The 16,792-nt window shown below is 40.4% G+C and overlaps 1 protein-coding gene across 2 annotated transcripts in view; it reads right to left on the reverse strand.

Moving 5' to 3' along the window:
• RAB27A (RAB27A, member RAS oncogene family) overlaps positions 1 to 14,993 on the reverse strand; it is a 31,860-nt gene extending 16,867 nt beyond the window's left edge. The window contains exon 1 of one of the 2 annotated variants that reach the window (XM_054168928.1): positions 14,855 to 14,993. The gene's annotated coding sequence lies outside the window, so the exon portion shown is untranslated. The remainder of the gene's footprint in view (positions 1 to 14,854) is intronic. The other variant, XM_054168927.1, reaches the window with a different exon arrangement.
• Between the last annotated feature and the right edge of the window lie 1,799 nt (positions 14,994 to 16,792).

Raw genomic sequence — 16,792 nt, forward strand, 5'->3', positions numbered from 1 at the left:
CAATAACAGGCAATTTCCTTAACTCTTCCCCTACAAGCCTTCAATTAGAATTGCTATTCAGCGTGTTTCTGCTATACCTAGTAAATGGCTCAGCAGCAGCAAGCTTACAGAACCACCTTTGTAACCCAAGTTCCAGAAAAAAATATCCCAGGTTCTGCTAAGAAAATAAATTGCCAGTCAGACTGCTCTAATTGATCCAAGCAACTCAAGTTCCCTGTAGAAAACAGCACGAAGGAAACAGTTTACAGCCCATGGTGGACTCATACTCTGCTTTCTTGACTTCACACTGCCAAGCATAAAACTTTGCATAGTTATGATGAATTCAAAAATCTCACGAAAAAAAAAGGACAAAATGACTTCATATAACAGTTTGCAACTTTTTACATTCTGCAATATAACTGAGAAAGGCATCAAAGCTCTGAAATTAAAAATAGGATATAGAGAGTAAGAAGAGATGAAAGAATCTATTCAGCTATGCACTTCTGTGGACAAGTCACAAGAAAGTGGGATTATGCAATGGTACTGTCCAACAAGAGTTTCTATTTGAAAAGACTCATTAGACACTGCTGTTTCATCTTCTATGAAAAGGTTGACTTTGGCTTGCAGTGTTTGGTTTGATTTTAAACCAGTGCATATGATTTCCTATGCAAAGGGGGGGAAAAAAAAAAATCTGGTCATGAATTTCCAGTAAAAATAAATCCAGTATGTGAACAAAGAAAATCTGTTAGCACTAATCAGTACAGCTGCAGTGCCCACAGCAGAGCTGCGCTAGTATACACCAACCCACTCACTCCTAAAGAATTCCCTCCTCACAAAGGTCCCAGTTCTGCTTCTTTTATACCAACAGTTGCATCAAATCTGATTTTTGTAAGAAATTTTATCTCTATGACACAGTGTTTAAACAAAATTGAGAAGCAGGAGCTGGTTTAGTTTCTAGGTACAAAGTCAAACATTCCAGAACAAAGAAAAGCTGAACTTTTTACGGAGAAAAAGTAATTTCTGCTTCCCTTTGTTATACCTTTATTTCTTTCATTCCACCAGGATGTGTTCCAGATATTTTTCTGTTAACTGCTTTGAAGATATTTTGGTTTGATTCTTTAAATTTTGTATAGTTTCAAAATTTTTGTTGGTCTTCTTTTGTTTAATGGCACAAAAAAAACCAAACCCAAACAATTTCTCTTTTATGCCGTTCTTAGTGACATGTTTAAAGAATCCCAGCAGAACTAGACTCCTATTTTGTCTTTAACAGGCTTAATTACTAAGGGTGTTTTGTTTAAGATAGAGTTGTAATGAAAGACATGTTTGAAACAGGCAAATACACCAAAGCCTTCCGGGAGTATGGTGAGAGAAAGGGGAGCAGCCCCAAATGCTAAATATTGTTTTGCTCTATACAACAGAATCCAAATATTATCAAAAGTTAATCCTCAAATAACTTAACACTACCCTAAATTGTGCTAGAAATTGTTTCCATAACACACATTCAAAATGCACATGTAATGCAATAAAGCATTATATAATGTAGTTTAGAATGAAACAACTGTGATAACCAACCTATCCAGAACAGCACAGAAAAAACATATAATGCCAAGCATCCATGTTTACAAAACCCCCTTCCCCCTAGTTATTTTATGTAAGTTCTCATACACTGAAGATATCTATAAGGAAATACCAAGAAAACATATTTATGTGACTGTATCTATGAACTCGTAATTTCTTTCTCATAAAGACAAGTCAAGGGGTGATGATCAGGACTAGAAATACCATCTTAAGATAACTCTATGCTAGATATCAGTTAAAACCCTGGGAAAGCCTTGTGACCTTTCCACAGAAGTGGAAGAGAATACTGTTTCCTGTTCTCTGAACAACTCCTCCTTGGTTATTCAGTCTCCAAAAACTCAACTTCTGGTCCATGACTAGAAAAATCACTGCAAACACACAGGCTAGAAAGGATGCCTGATTACAAATTCATGCTTGAAGGAAGATAAGGAATGATCTGGTCAGATTGGCACATACAAAGTGAGTTTCTTCCAGAGAAGAATAAACACTGCAATAACCTCCCACCCACATGTTGCCCATACTACGGTAATTTTGAGATTGAAACCATTACTATATGATTGAACAAGTACTGTGAACTAGATGAGGGTTCACGGTTCCTTGCATTATTCCTTTTATCATCAGTACATTTAGTATACATGAGGACAAACACATTTGTGTGCAACTCACTTGAAAAAAACACAACCCCATCCTTTTTAGGATGGAGGGTATTAAGTATATTTATCACTAAGAACACAAAAAGTTCAAGCAGTACGACACTGAAAAAGAGTGAGTACTTTGCTCTATTAGGAAATGCTATTTGTGCAGTACACTTTACTATCAAGGGTCTAACTGTAGAACAAGTATGACTTAACACAGAAGGAAATGTAGCCTGATGACTTGGGACCAAAAAGGGCATATTTTAGTTACTGAATCTAGACACTGGTCACTGTAATCATTTATTTTAATCTTATTGATTAACCTAGCCACATTTGTCTTCAAATCTGGCTGATCTCTTTTTGTGAAAACCAATAACTAAAGATGTACCAAAAAAGCTGCAGTTTTATAATTTAAATTCAAAGCCTATGTTTTACATAAGCCAGTATACTTCCCAGTTTAAAGTTTACTTTTTCCTCTAGAGCATGAGGATGAATGAGAACTGTCTCTCAAAGTATTTCAAGCGGTTTGTCAAAAGTACAGAAACATTGCTTCAAAGTTCTTCACAGAGAAACAGCAGGTAACAACTGTCAGCTCAAGGAAAACAAAGTAATAAATCTTACGAAAATAAATCAAAAAGAGAAAGTATTTACATACCTATGCTTAACAGCTGCAAATGGATCTATAGTTTTCCAAAAGTACTTTAGTGATGAGTTTCCCGACACAGTTCAGATCTCTTGAATATCACAGTTATGCAAAAAGAGCCATTTCTTATCTACAGGTAGTATCAGCAGAGAAAGAAAATACAAACAAATAGTGTACTTCAGAATAATAGCTCTAAAATTCACACTGCCATGCAAAGCTGCCAGCCCCACACAACCACCCTACCCACCTAATTACATTCAGCTGCTTGTCATGTGCTTGTGCATGTCTTGCAGACTGATCAAGTGATCCCTTTTTCCCCTCCTATAACTAAGCAACAAAGCTAACTAGATCTGCCTGAACCAGGTAACAAACACTGAGCCTTGGATAAATACTGACCCTCCTCCTTCTTGTCATAGGGAGAGGAAGTTGCACTATGCTTCATTACATGCAAAAACTAAATACAGCTAACCCAATCTACTGCAATGAAACATGGCAAGCACCAAAAGCTCCCAAAACCTAATAAAGAATTCCATTTTGAGCCTGCTTTCATGCTTTTACAGATGACAGAAAAAAAATTGCTGATAACAAAGCTAGCACAGACACCACATTGAGACCAGGTGAGAAAGAGCTGGAAAGATTTGAGAGGGCAGCAGCAGTACTACAGGGGTTTGTGGGCATCCACATCCAGCTCCTTCTGCTGAACTACTTCTGATGGCAGCAAGCTCCAAAAAAAGACCAGACTCAAGGTGTTGACAGAAACTTTCTGAACCATGGTAGCTAAATCTTCAAGACCACCCCCACCCAATCCTAAGAGACACATGTAGACACCTTAAACATTTAAATTATTTCAAGGAATGCTGATTTGACATGTAAACCACCTCTCTCAACAAATCCATCAGAGCCTGTTTAACACAGGCACCCAAGAGTCAAGAGCTGTGTGTCTGGCTGCACCAAAACACTGGTGTCCACCACAGCACTGGGCATAGCTCCAAGCACTGGATCCCAGGGATGGGAGAGGAACTACACAGCCACCTGCAGCCATCATGAGGCCTTGTCCCCTCTCACAAACACCCTTGACATTATAGATGCTTAACAGTAGGGGTCTGAATGGTGAAGACAAAGTCAATTTTGCACTCCCCATGTGAAGTTTAGCAGATGTGAGATTTTACAGAAGATGGATCACCCCGCACAACCCCTTCTTGTCTCAGTTTCTTTCTTCACAGTTTTTCAAGAGTAGATAGAAATTAAATTAAGGTTTCTAAGAATACTCTCCAGTCTTATAATTTTAGAATCACTGCAAACGGCCTGCTACAACATTGAAGGTATCTTTAATGTGTTCATCTACCAGTAACAAAGACAACTCCACAAGTTCCTTAATTTACTTGTTCAGATGCTCAACAATCTTGCCCTCCAATCCTGCAAATCAAAGTGATTTTTATTGCCCTTTCCCTGATGAACAACTAAGTTTTGTCATACAGCACTGGCAAAACAACTAGCTGTGGTGTAACTTTTTTTTTTATACCCTTAGCATTTTTCCAGATTTAACTAAAATCCATTTCTTTGTTACAGGTAAAAACTTTCAAAACTCTACCCATTCTTGGCTCATTCCAGTCCTCTATAAATTTCACTACAGTTTCAGGATACAGAAGTGCATTTTTGCTCCCACTTGCAATACAAAATTTTGTGTTTGATTTCTAACATCAGGAACATTTTTAACCTTTAACTGCTTCCCTGACTGATACCAGCATGTTTTCTTACTGTGAAGAAATATTCAGACCGCAAGCACCCAAGAATTTCTGGTAACTGCTCCACAGCACAAAAGGAGGAACAGGGTAAGAAGTGTTGACAAAGCAGCAACTCATCTGCCATGTTGCAAACAGCCCTGGGAGGTGGTTACACACACTGAACACAAACTGCCTGCCTGAAAAGTCTCACCCAGGTATGTAAATGGAGTTCACAAAGTAAAATTTTTGCCATATTGAAGAGAAAAACAATTTATTAAGAATTCTTAGAATTCATCTTTTGCTTTCACAACAAACCAAGACTGCCCAAGTTTCCTTACAAGCTTGCTGTGAGGAATAACTGCAGAGTTTGTACCAAAACAGATGGCCACAGTTTACAAACTGGGAGGGCATCAATGTTTGATTACTTAGTGTCTCTGTTTTTAAACAAACATATTTGTGGCAAATGCTACACAAACACCTGAGCCAACCCTACTGCAGTGGCAGGAAGTGCACACAGTACAGCAGTGACTGGAACAGGAACCACTGCAGCTAGCTTGCAGTAAGCCTTCCTCTCACTTCTACACAAGCCTTAGGAGTATTAAGAGCTTGGGCGTTTTCTGTTCACGGAAAGAATCGCCAATAAAATCACTCTATACTAGAAAAGCCCTGAAACTGTGAAGTGTAGTTTTGATGCTAGAACTCTACAAAGGAATAGTCACCTGTTTAGTTATTAAAACTTCCTGCTGCTTTTACAAACAAGCCTTGTGAACATATTGTATGAGTAAGATCAGCTGGAATTTATGACTTCTTGTAAAAATTATCTATGCTAGACAGCTCTAAAAATTTAGGAGGAAACTTGAACAGAGGCAAACACAGTGGAGCATTCTTCATCACAGGTATCAGAATCTTTGCCTTCATACATTCCATGGTCTTGAGAAAAGCTGAAAGGGTCCAGACTGTCTTGTAGCAGGTGTTTCCCCTAGAAGAAAATGCTGGATTGTCACCTGTCTGACCACGGTTCTTGCAGGAATTAAGACATCTACCACTGGAGATTGGGGGGAAGAAAAGGATCTACCAATAGTCCACTTCAGTCCAATGACTTTAATGCTACAGAAACAACTCACTTGTCTGCAAAACCAAAAGAGTGCCTTAACACCAGCACCAACTGCCTCCACTTTCCCCACTCCTCAAATACCCAGTTCTGTTGAAGGTCCCCTCTTCCTTCCTAACTCTAACCAGTTAATGGCTTTTCCCAACACCCTCTAAAAGCTCACCATTCTCTTCCAACAGACAGTTTTCAAATGTGCATTCAACAGATGACCTGGCAAGGCTACAGAATGAAAACCAACCTGTGGATAGCTAAGCGTAATGTTATTTGTTAGCAGGCACAAATATTATGTGTGCCACAAATCCTCTACTGGCAATCAAAGAGGGAACAATGAACGAGAAGGAAAAGCAGCAACTGGGACACATTGCCTATGAACCAATTTGCATATATGGTGGCAAACTTCAAGACAACCTAGAGCACATGCTATGCATCAATTAGTTCCCAGTGAGAGAGAAACCCTACAAAATACAAAAAGAAGAGATGAGAAAAAAGCAAACAGGGGGAAAAAAAGATCTTATTAATTGGTGCAGGGAGATTCCTACAACTGTAAAAGAGAATTATCATTGTTTCCTTGGAAGAAAGTGAGCTGCTCACAAAAAGACATTCTGGGAAAAATCAGAGGGGCTGATGAGATGTGCTGCAAAGGAAAATTGACCAGCTGTCATGTGAATGAGCTTGCTACTCACTGCTGCAGCAGTCTGTAAACCCAGTAATACACCAATACCTCAAGACAGAATAAAAAAAGACCTGTAAGGAGGAGACAAAATCCTTTATATTGATTTTTTTTCCTGTTTTCTTCAAACCAATATCCTTCCAAGGAAAAAAAAAAAAAAGTAACCCACAGTCAGATTGTCTTTGCCAGCATCAACTCATGAAATACCCCTTCTGTGATTAAAATGAAAGTAGGTCAAGCAAGTTTTCCTGCTACCCAAAAGCCACGTTTGCTAAATATTTAATAGTACTACAGGCTAAAGTAAAACTTCCATGTATTGTTCTTTCTACTACAAGCCAATCTAGGCAGTTTCTAGTAACAGTGACAGAGCTTACTTTTACCATTGCAAGAAGGAAAGTACTGATATATTTAAGGTCAATGTTTCATATATAAAAAAAAACATTCGTAAAACCAGTCCCCTCTAAGAGAGGCTCTTGCTGACTAACTTCCAAAAGTTACTAGGGTCTCTTCAATTAAAAAAGAAGTTACCCCTAAAATACTTGACAAATCAAAAAGTATTAATTTGGGTTTTATGGAACATCATACTGCCTAAAGACAGAAATTCTTCTCAGTAATTAGACATTTGCCATCAGCACTTTGGAAAGCTTTAAACTAAACCCTGTCAACTTCTTCACAGGAAGAACATCAAAAGATTGGTTCCCAAAATAAAATTTGCTTATTTTTGAAGAACCTGTTAGTAACTCAGAAAAGATGAGTCAAATTATCCCAGGCACACAGAATGTCAATTTTGTTGAGCTATAAGTTTACTGCCTCCACATTACTTTCTATTGATGTCAGTGTAAGCACAGCTTATTTTGAGGCAAAGCCAAGAGTGTAGGTACTTCCTCCAGTTCTGAATGAAAAGTGAAAGAAAAAAAAGAAAAATTAAGTCCTGAGTCAGGTTCTCTCTCTAATTACAGGTCTGAAATAGTAAAAAGAAAGTAACATAAAAAAATACAGTGTCCATGTACAAAGTAATGTGCTAAGCCACCAAGAAATTGTGAATTAAAAGTTCTGTGTTTAAAATGGCAATAAAATGTATTAGTGTAAGAACAAACAGAATTATTCATTTTGGCTGAAATTAACAGACTTCATCCTTTTGCCTGTAAGAAATATTTTGGCAGCATCCACACTATTCAAATTATTTGTCTGTACTTAGACATATTGAGACCAGGCTGGATGAGGCTCTGGCCGGCCTGATCTAGTGTGGGGTGTCTCTGCCCATGGCAGGGGGGTTGGAACTAGATGATCCTTGTGGTCCCTTCCAACCCTGACTGATACTATGATATTATGATATTGAACCTAAAGATCAATGAAGTACTCAAAGTGCTATAGACTCTTTTGTGAGATTTATGCTGGTTCCATATTTTGCAGAACTTAAGAAGTAAATGCCTGATTGCATGAAGAGAGAGCACCTTGAAGAGTAATGCATGCAGATACCAATGTCCCTGCATTTTACTAAGAAGCTGTCAAAGCAGGCTAATAATCTGATGTCTCTATCTTCAGTCTGAAGAATAACTAATCTCATTTTAGATCAATGATCACTATCCACATATTAAAAGGGTTGATGAGTAAGTGTATCTTTCTTAATTAAAAAATACAGTGTTTTTACAGGAAGCTGTTGTACTCCTAGAGCATCCTTAGAAAGGATTACCAATGTTTTACAATCCTAGAGTGTAAATACAGTTTTGGAAGTTGCTTTCATATTTTGAGTCATGCTTAAGCTTAATCAATATGCCTTTGCTCTTTGCACTACCTGATCCAATATGTCATTACCAACTGAGAGACACTGCTTTCTAAAATTGAGCTCATCAGAGTTCCAGTTTGGATACAGCTGGGTTTTCTTTCCAGCACGAGAAGACCATGTCTACATCTTTTGTAAGATGCAGATGTAAGATGTACTGCTTCATTCTCTTTATCAGCTGACAACAGTATCTTTTACATTTTACATTTGTTCTCAGGAGGGAAATGTGAAAAGCTAGTTATTTGCATTATTCGACAGCTATATTAGTATGCCTCCTCTGAGCTACTGCAAAGTATTCCTTTTGTCCTATACTATTGTTTGATCTTCCAAGCAATGAAGCATAAGAAATCTAACTAAACACCTGGGATGTCTGTTTTTCTCCTCTACCATTTCTTTGACCATAAGCATCATTAACATAAGAGCACCTTCATTTTTACATTTATTCAGTGACTCCCTAAGTTAAGTGTAACCAACCTGACTGGTTGTTCTTATTTCCTTCAGAGTGTGCAAAAGGAATGGGTGAGCTTGTAAAGGTGGGGATTCTGGAGTATAAGACCAAAGTAGGTCTTTCAGTTCCATTGGCCCTACTCCACTCCCTGTGTGACTCCCAATTTCAAAAAAACATTACTGCTCCCATTCCTCATAATCCCTCAGGATGCTAGGCTGAAGAAAAATTCCCTAAGGCTCAACACATCACACTGGAGATTACAAATGCAGTAAGGACTTCTTGGAGCAAAGTGCCAAATTTGCAATGCAAAAAACAAAGCAGAAATGAGGACATGCCTTTTAGCCTGGTTTCTAAAGGAAGCAAAGCTTATTAGAGAGAATGGCAGACATGGAATTTGTCATTTCTGCCTTCTCTCCCAACACTTGAATCTGTTGAACAGTTTTAACACTGCTTTACAAAGGGGAGGAAACCACAAAGATATGAAGTCCCTACAAGTTTTGTGAAAAATTGCCAGCTGGATAATGGAGAGTCAGATGCCCACCTGTGGCAGTTACATCTTTTCAGTTCTACAGGGGACACCTAGCAGCTGGCCAGGGTGTACGTGCATTGCTCCAGACTACCCACAGCATGTACTGTGACAATCAGTTACATTTTCATTTACTTTCTAATTTGGATTTAAATACATTTCCTATTTAAAAACAAATTACATTTAGGCACATCTATTATTAAAAAGTTAGTAGAATAAAACCTAGTTGAGTTTCACTGTATTAGCAGTTCAAATTTGGGAGATTTTGTGTTTCAGTTTGTTGGGGTTCTAAAACTTGCTAGAAAGCATGATTCTATTTGTGCAGCACATTCTTTTCACAGGTATTCCAAAGTCTGTTCTTTGGTTTCCACTGACACGTAGCAGGAGCTCAGCCCCCTGTCCTGTACTATATCCAAAGTAACAGTTCTAGAAAAATGCCACTTCATAGCTAAAGAACATTTAAACCCCTACTACTTTAACAACTACAACTTAGTGCTATGTTTATCCAAACTAAAATGATGAGTTTTGCTGTCGAATTCAGTAGAAATACAATCAAATTCAGACAGTACTGTCTTCAAACATGGCTGACACCATCTCCGTACAGAGATGTCTATCTTGACACCATTCTAATGCAAGAAAGCATATCAGAAAATTAAGCACAGCCAGCCAGTTAATGCCCCAGCAGAGAAGACCTGTCAAGCTGAATCACTGTTAGAGGAGAAAGTCAGTAGAGCATATGCTATTATGTGCACAGGATCTTGAAGTACTGGATGAGAAACACTTGCAACTGCTGATATCAGCAGGGGTAGAACTTCATCTCCTAGCTATATTTTGGGTCACATTCAGTCATGTCTAAAGCTTGGTGTAGAACCAAACAGGTGGGTGGGAGAGGAGTTATGGTTCACATTTAACAAATTTTTTTAAATAATAAATAAATAAACAAAAACCCCACCACAACACACGAAACCCAACCCCAAACCTATCCTACTTAGCTTAGCTTCAGACTGGGAAAGCACCACCCACTGGCAATAACTGTAACAGCAGTTTATCTCTTACCTTGCACACAAGTTTCCTAGCAGAGGCAACTCCCACAACTCTTACTTTTGTCTGATATCCTGAAGCTCTCAAAATGCATCACACTCCATCTTAGTTGTGCAATTATCAGCAAGGATTTTGAGGTGGAATGTAATTTCCCTCAGTAATGACCAATATGAAGCAATATATTTGCAAGACTGGCAGATACACACAAGAAAACTTGCATTTTTCAGTACAAAATTTTCCTCCTACCCAACATCCAACATACATGATTTACTACTCCTTATAATAACAGTAGCCTTCAGTCTAGTCCAAATATTCCCAACCCCCAAGGCTGTTACTAGAAAGAATTTTTTTCTTCCTTTTCAGTTCATAGAGCAACTTTTTTCCTTATACCTTTGACTGAACAGTTTAAAGAACCCAATGAAATATCCAAACAGCTATGAAACTAATGAAACAGGCCCCCAGAGTAAAACTTACTTGATTTTGGAGAGCACAAGCTGTTCACTTTCATGGTTCCGTAGCAGCTACCATGACAGCACTGTCATTTTTAATTGTTTAATAGAAATGGGAGGAGGACTTTAAAACAGTAGTACTTCTGCAACAGAACCTTCATCACCTTCTAATGACAAATGCTTAACAGAAATACTAGAGAAATTGTACATCAATTGCTTTCAATTTTGTTTTATGCAATTTCTAATTCAAACCTGAAGGGGCTTGCATGCCCAAAAGCTCACCTACCCTTCCAACAAGAGAGAGTTCACCTTACCTGAGAGGAAAAAAACCTCAATCTTTAGTCATACTTCATTGTTTTGCTATTTATTCCTTTATCCTTTCATCACCTTTTCAACTGACAGATGTAGACAGGATGGCCACCTGCTAAACTGCAATCACAAACTCCAAGTTAATCTGGAATCAGCTACTTTGTGTAGCAGCTATCCTTATACCCATCAAGTGTTTTATCTGCACATAAAATATTTCAGCTAGGTATAGTCCTTACAGTACTTCCATTCACATGTCTCTGTTACACAAAGAATCACTGCAGAAGTGCAGACTGATTTTCAAAAAACTATTTGCAAGTGCCCACAAAGGTAACTTTTAAAAACACTACTCATGTTATCTACCAAGCCCTTTTTTGCACTGCAAACCACAAATTTCTAGAAAAGCTGTACTCCTCCTAATTTTATAACTTCATTGTTACTTCCTGGCTCTTCCCTACCTTACCACCAGTCTCCACGCTGTGTTCCAGAAGTTCACTAATATTGGTTTAGTTTTGTAACAGAGAAAGGGAACATCTATGGGAAATGGGCTGCAAACTCAGGAAGAGAGCACTGCATTGGTTTACACTTTGATATTATCTTCAGAGCCAAAAAAGCAAGGACAAGCACTTTTTAAATTTCCTTGCAGTCATTTAAAATACTGAAGAACTTGTCAAGTCAGCTCCAATGTGCTGACCAGTATGTGCAAAGAATTCCAACACTCAGTACTATGCAAAACTGTCATATATATATATAGATAGATATGTGTGTGTGTGTGTGTGTGTATTTTCAATCCCTTGAAGCCAAAACAATATCACAGAAAAAAATTATGCTGGTTATATATCATATATTAATCTACATGCCATAACTTAATCTTCAAAGCATATCAGATAGAAAAATAAATCACAGACACTGAGAATCTTCTTATGATAACCAAAAGTAAATTCTGCTGTACCATGCATGAGAACAAAACAGTATACAGACGTTCAAGGAAAGAAATCAGGGACTGTATATAATTTCTCATTCACTGTGATTTTGCCATAGGAGTATGATCTTATCTTATTTAACATGGTTCAGGTTAGTCCCAGCTCCTGACAGGGATGCAGGTTTCAGACTAAGCAACAAAGAATAAACAAGGAGAAGAAATCTCATGACCAGCTGCTATTCCCAGAAGAGGACTGGTTTGGAATACATTTGTATAGACAGAAAAAGAAATCTGTTTCTGCTATTAGAAAACTCCATTTTTGATACGTATTTCTTAAATCATGTTGCACTTAACTTTTCAGCCATGTTTTAAGTCAGTTCTGTAAACATGATCATATCGCCAGCATCAGTGATAGCAGCAAGACAAGAACAGCAATTGCAAGTCCATAAACACTTAATATGCCCAGCGAAGGCTTAGCTATAAATATGCAAGTAACCCTCTAAAATTACTGCAGAACAGACTTCAATATCTGCAGGACCAGACCACGTGTGCAATGGAATACAATCATGCAGCTTTAATACAGAAGAGAGTATCTGATTACTAACTAGTTAAATCATAAGTTTAATACTTTTTTAATGCACCTTGTTATATTTGCTGAGACATTAACAGGGGAAAAGGAGTTGTCATTCCTTATATTCCACCTCCAGTGCAAATTTTACATGTTTCTAAATTAAAATCTTACTAGCCCTCTCTGGATTATGACAGACTGCTCTGAGTAATGGTGTTGCTCTGCAGGTCCAAGGTTATGCTGTAAAGTGACAAACTACTCAACAGTCATTATGCCAGCACAGCAGATATTTCACAGAAACAGGATAACCAAGAATCAAAAGATGATGCACGAAGATTACTTTAAAATTCTTTTATCTCATCAATCTTCTCTTTGAGAGAAAAGGAAATGTGTAGTTAAGTGATAAAATAATGCGTTCCCATGTTCAACAATAGTGATGAAGAAAACACTTAAAGCCTGGTTTGAGATACCGAGCTGCAGAGGAAAAATAAACCAGTGTGTGTTGTAGCACATTCCCCCCCACCCAGAAGTCATCTGTTCAAGAGATTAAGCAGATAGAAAATTAGAACCCTGAACTAGAAACACAAGAACATGCTGTTCTTTTTTCCATCTTTTTAATCATGCTTTTGAGACATCCATTTAGCATCACAAATATTATCCCTACAATTACATATGAACATTTGAAATGCATATTGTCTTGTATGCTATTTCCTGGCTGGAAAATTCTTGACAGTCACAAAAGTAGTCTACGTGTAAGAAAAGAAACAAAGGCTGAGAAGACAAATTTATGTAAGAATAAGCTTCTAAATAGATTTTAGAAACTGATTAGTGCTGCTAATGCATTTTGTAGCATTTCAAGAAAAAATGTAAGTATAGAGAAACATCATCTTGCCACTAAGACCTAGTAGAACTCCTCACTCCAAGCATATGCATTATCCTTATGAAAAACTCGTAAGCATTAAGGAAAGTGTTTGAGGAGTAATACTATCAGAAAGCTCAAAATACATCTCATGCATCTCTAAGGAGAGATAAAAATTAAAGTTGGGCGGTTTTGACAGTTCTTGGCATGTCCTTTATACTTTGCTAGCACCATAGGAAAATACTACTTATGTATTGATATAATCTAGCCATTTATGAGAGACAGAAGAACCAAAACATTTTTCTAATGGATTTAGCTTTCTTTAGATCCAAGATCATCAAAGCATTAGTTTAGTCCAAACATTGCAAATCGGGTGGAAGAAACCTCCAGAACCCTCTCAGCAAAGAGACTGTCAGACAAATATGCAGTGCTCAAATAGAAGCAACAGATCTGTTGATACCCAAATACAAGATTATGTTCTGGTTAAACAGATAAAATACACTTATAATTCTCCCTCAATAGTTTCAGATCTGTAAAGATTTTTTTCAGACACGCAATACATTTCTCTCTTTTCTACAAAAGAAACTCATGTCTTGAGCTGTGGGAAACTTCCAGGTCTTACAGCTGTTACATGTGAAGGCCCGAGAGCAATTATTTGCGTAGTCGTGTTCCAAGACAGCAGTTGTAAAATTAAGCCCGTGCACCCAAAAGGCCAAGGCTTCAGACTTTTTCCTTTAACTTCACAATTGAGGCCCTGTTGTTAAAATTCCCATGTCGTTAGCTTAGAAGCCTGTGGGCACGGGAGGCTGCACAGGTGGGCAATAAGGACCCATGTGCCTTCTGAACTGCTGCTGTTAGAAGAGATCCCTGCAACACGCGCCTGTTTCCCCGGCTCTGCAGCACAAGGGAAATCACCATTTCCCCCCATTATTTCAAGTTCTCTGCCCAAACCACTCACCCTGGTATCACAGAATTGTTTTGGTTTAAAGAGACTTTTACAGATCAAGTCCAACCGTTAACCCAGCGCTGCCAAGTCACCACTAAACCAACATCCCTCAGCCACACATCTACGTGGCTTTTAAAATACCTCCAGGGATGGCAACTCGACCACTTTCCTGGACAGCCTGTTCCATGGCTTGGCAACCCTTTCAGCAAAGACATTTTTCCGAATATCTAACATAAATCTGCCCTAGCACAACTTGAAGCCATTTCATCTTGTCATATTGCATGTTAGTTGGGAGTAAAGAGGGGCCCTTAACTCTCTACAACCTCCTTTCAGAGAGTTGTAGAGAGTGAAAAAGATCTCCGCTGGGCCTCCTTTTCTCCAGGCTAAACAACTCCAGTTCCCTCAGTTGCTCCTCAGGAGAGCTCTAGACCCTTCGTCGACTTCGTCGCCCTTCTCCGCACACGTTCCAGCACCTCAATGTCCTTCTTGGGACAAGGGGTCCAAAACGCGACACCATAAATCTCTTAACTCCTTCAGCGCCGGGGACGCTTCTCTGAAGCCCCCGTGACTGCTGCAGCTGCTGCGGCCACCTCGGAGAGTGACAGGGCGGCCAGAGTCCCAAGCCCCCGGCCCTGCCGTCCTCAGCTCGGCTCACTGCCGTCCTACCTGCTCGCCTCCCCCGGCCACCGGGGCTCCCGCAGCGCCGCGTCCCTCTGTACCTGCCCTTTTTTGGGCTGCAAGCGTGCCTTTTCCGTCAAGGCAACATCACTTCCCGTTCGGCCCGAGGTAGGGGCGGGCACGGCCCCTCCCGGCGCGGGACAGCCGCGGGCAGGGCAGGGCCGGCCGGGCAGCACCGCCCCGGCGCGGCTCGGCCTTCCCCACGGTGGGAAAGCTGCCTGTGCCAGGGATACGGCCCCAGGGCAGCACCGCTGCGCTGCTCAGACTTTGCTCCCATGCAGGCCATTTTCAATTACCCGGGCCGGCTCTTCAGCCGCACGCCTCCACACTCCTCCATGGGGCCGCACACGGCTTAAAAAAAACAACTGTATGAGGCAAAACAGGTTCTGAAGATGCAATACGTGAGGCCAGGTTAGTGTCCACCGCGGTGGATTTCGTGTTTTCTCTGCCGCCTGCTGGCTGCCTTCCCCTGCAGGTCTCTCACAGCTACTCAATTAACTTCAAGTCCAGCAGTCTCAAGAATTCTGCCAGCAGTCTGAACCTCAGGTGCCTGAACTGCTTGCCTCAGTTCAGCATCTCTTATTTTTTTTCATAATCGACTGCTACCTTTATGGACAAACTTCTAGCAATTATGCTACAAAGAAGGTGCCTTCTGGACTTGTTACCCCTTTTTAAAATAGCCTTTTCAATGTATAATGGTCTTGCAAACAAAAGGAACTACTGGAGTCGCCACATTAGTTCTATGCTAGCACTCATCACAGGCTTCTGGAATTTCATCATATCCAAACTAGATTTACCAGACACACTGCATCACCTTGCCAACCACCTTCTGCTCTTCTAACTTCTGGGAAGTCTATGCACTGCCCCCAGCTGCCACGTTGTTACTGCCTTTAAAGGTGCATCCCAATAAGGATTCTTTTCCCCTCAAGCTGTCTACAGGTTCTGCATTAAAACCAGAATCTGACAAGTTCCTCCAGAAATCTGCAGGTTTGGGTTTCCTTTTAGATTTGTTAAAGTCTTGAAATATCTACTGATCTAGTTTCTTGGAGTCTTTGATTCTGTTTTGTCAGACTGACCCATACCTATCACGGTGCTGTCCTGCTGAGCCACACTCTGAAACACTTCTCCAAGCACAACCTGACTTTCAGGCAATCTGATTTATTAAATAACCATCCTCAGCGTTCTGTCAGGAATGAAAGACGTGTGGGTGTATATAAATCAAGGACTTCAAAGTTGTGTGCTTTCATCCATCAGTACCACGGCATTCCCAACAGAATGGCTGAGAGCTAAAACTATGACAATCAGGGTGTTTATTGCCTGGACGATGGAATCAGATCAGACGCAATCCAAAAAAAAAAACCAAACCAAACCCAAACCAACCAACCAACCAAAAAAACAACCCACACGCAGAGTGACCGTGGAACAGTGACTTTCTTTTTCCACCTCCTTGGTGGTAAACGTGAAGGCACACTTTTACACATTCAGACTTTTATACACAGATCAAAATTCACGTTCTCACAGACTGGTACCGAGCAATTAAATCTTCGGGCGGTGGATTGCTTCAGGGCAGGGCCAGGCTGCAGAGGAGGCCGCTCGGGACCGCCACGGCTGGCGCACGGCGCGAGGAGGGCCTTTCCCCGCCCGCCGCCGAACGCTCCGAGCTCGCGGGACGCTCGGGCGCCATTTCCTCTGAGGGGAGCCGCGCAGGTCTGGGTTGCGAGTGGCGGCGCGGCTCGCACGACTATCTCAGGACCTCTTCGCCGCCGCGGCATCCTCTGGCGGCCCCGCCGAGCCCTCCTGGGGCTGCTGTGGCCCGGGCGGCTGGAAAATGGGCCGGTAGATATAGACCCCACTGACCACGCCGAGCGCCACGGCCACCGCCACGTGCGGCAGCGGTAGCCTCCCCCACATGCCGCCAGGCGGCGC

The sequence above is a fragment of the Dryobates pubescens genome, chromosome 17, assembly GCF_014839835.1.
Source record: "Dryobates pubescens isolate bDryPub1 chromosome 17, bDryPub1.pri, whole genome shotgun sequence".
Classification (NCBI taxonomy): domain Eukaryota; kingdom Metazoa; phylum Chordata; class Aves; order Piciformes; family Picidae; genus Dryobates; species Dryobates pubescens.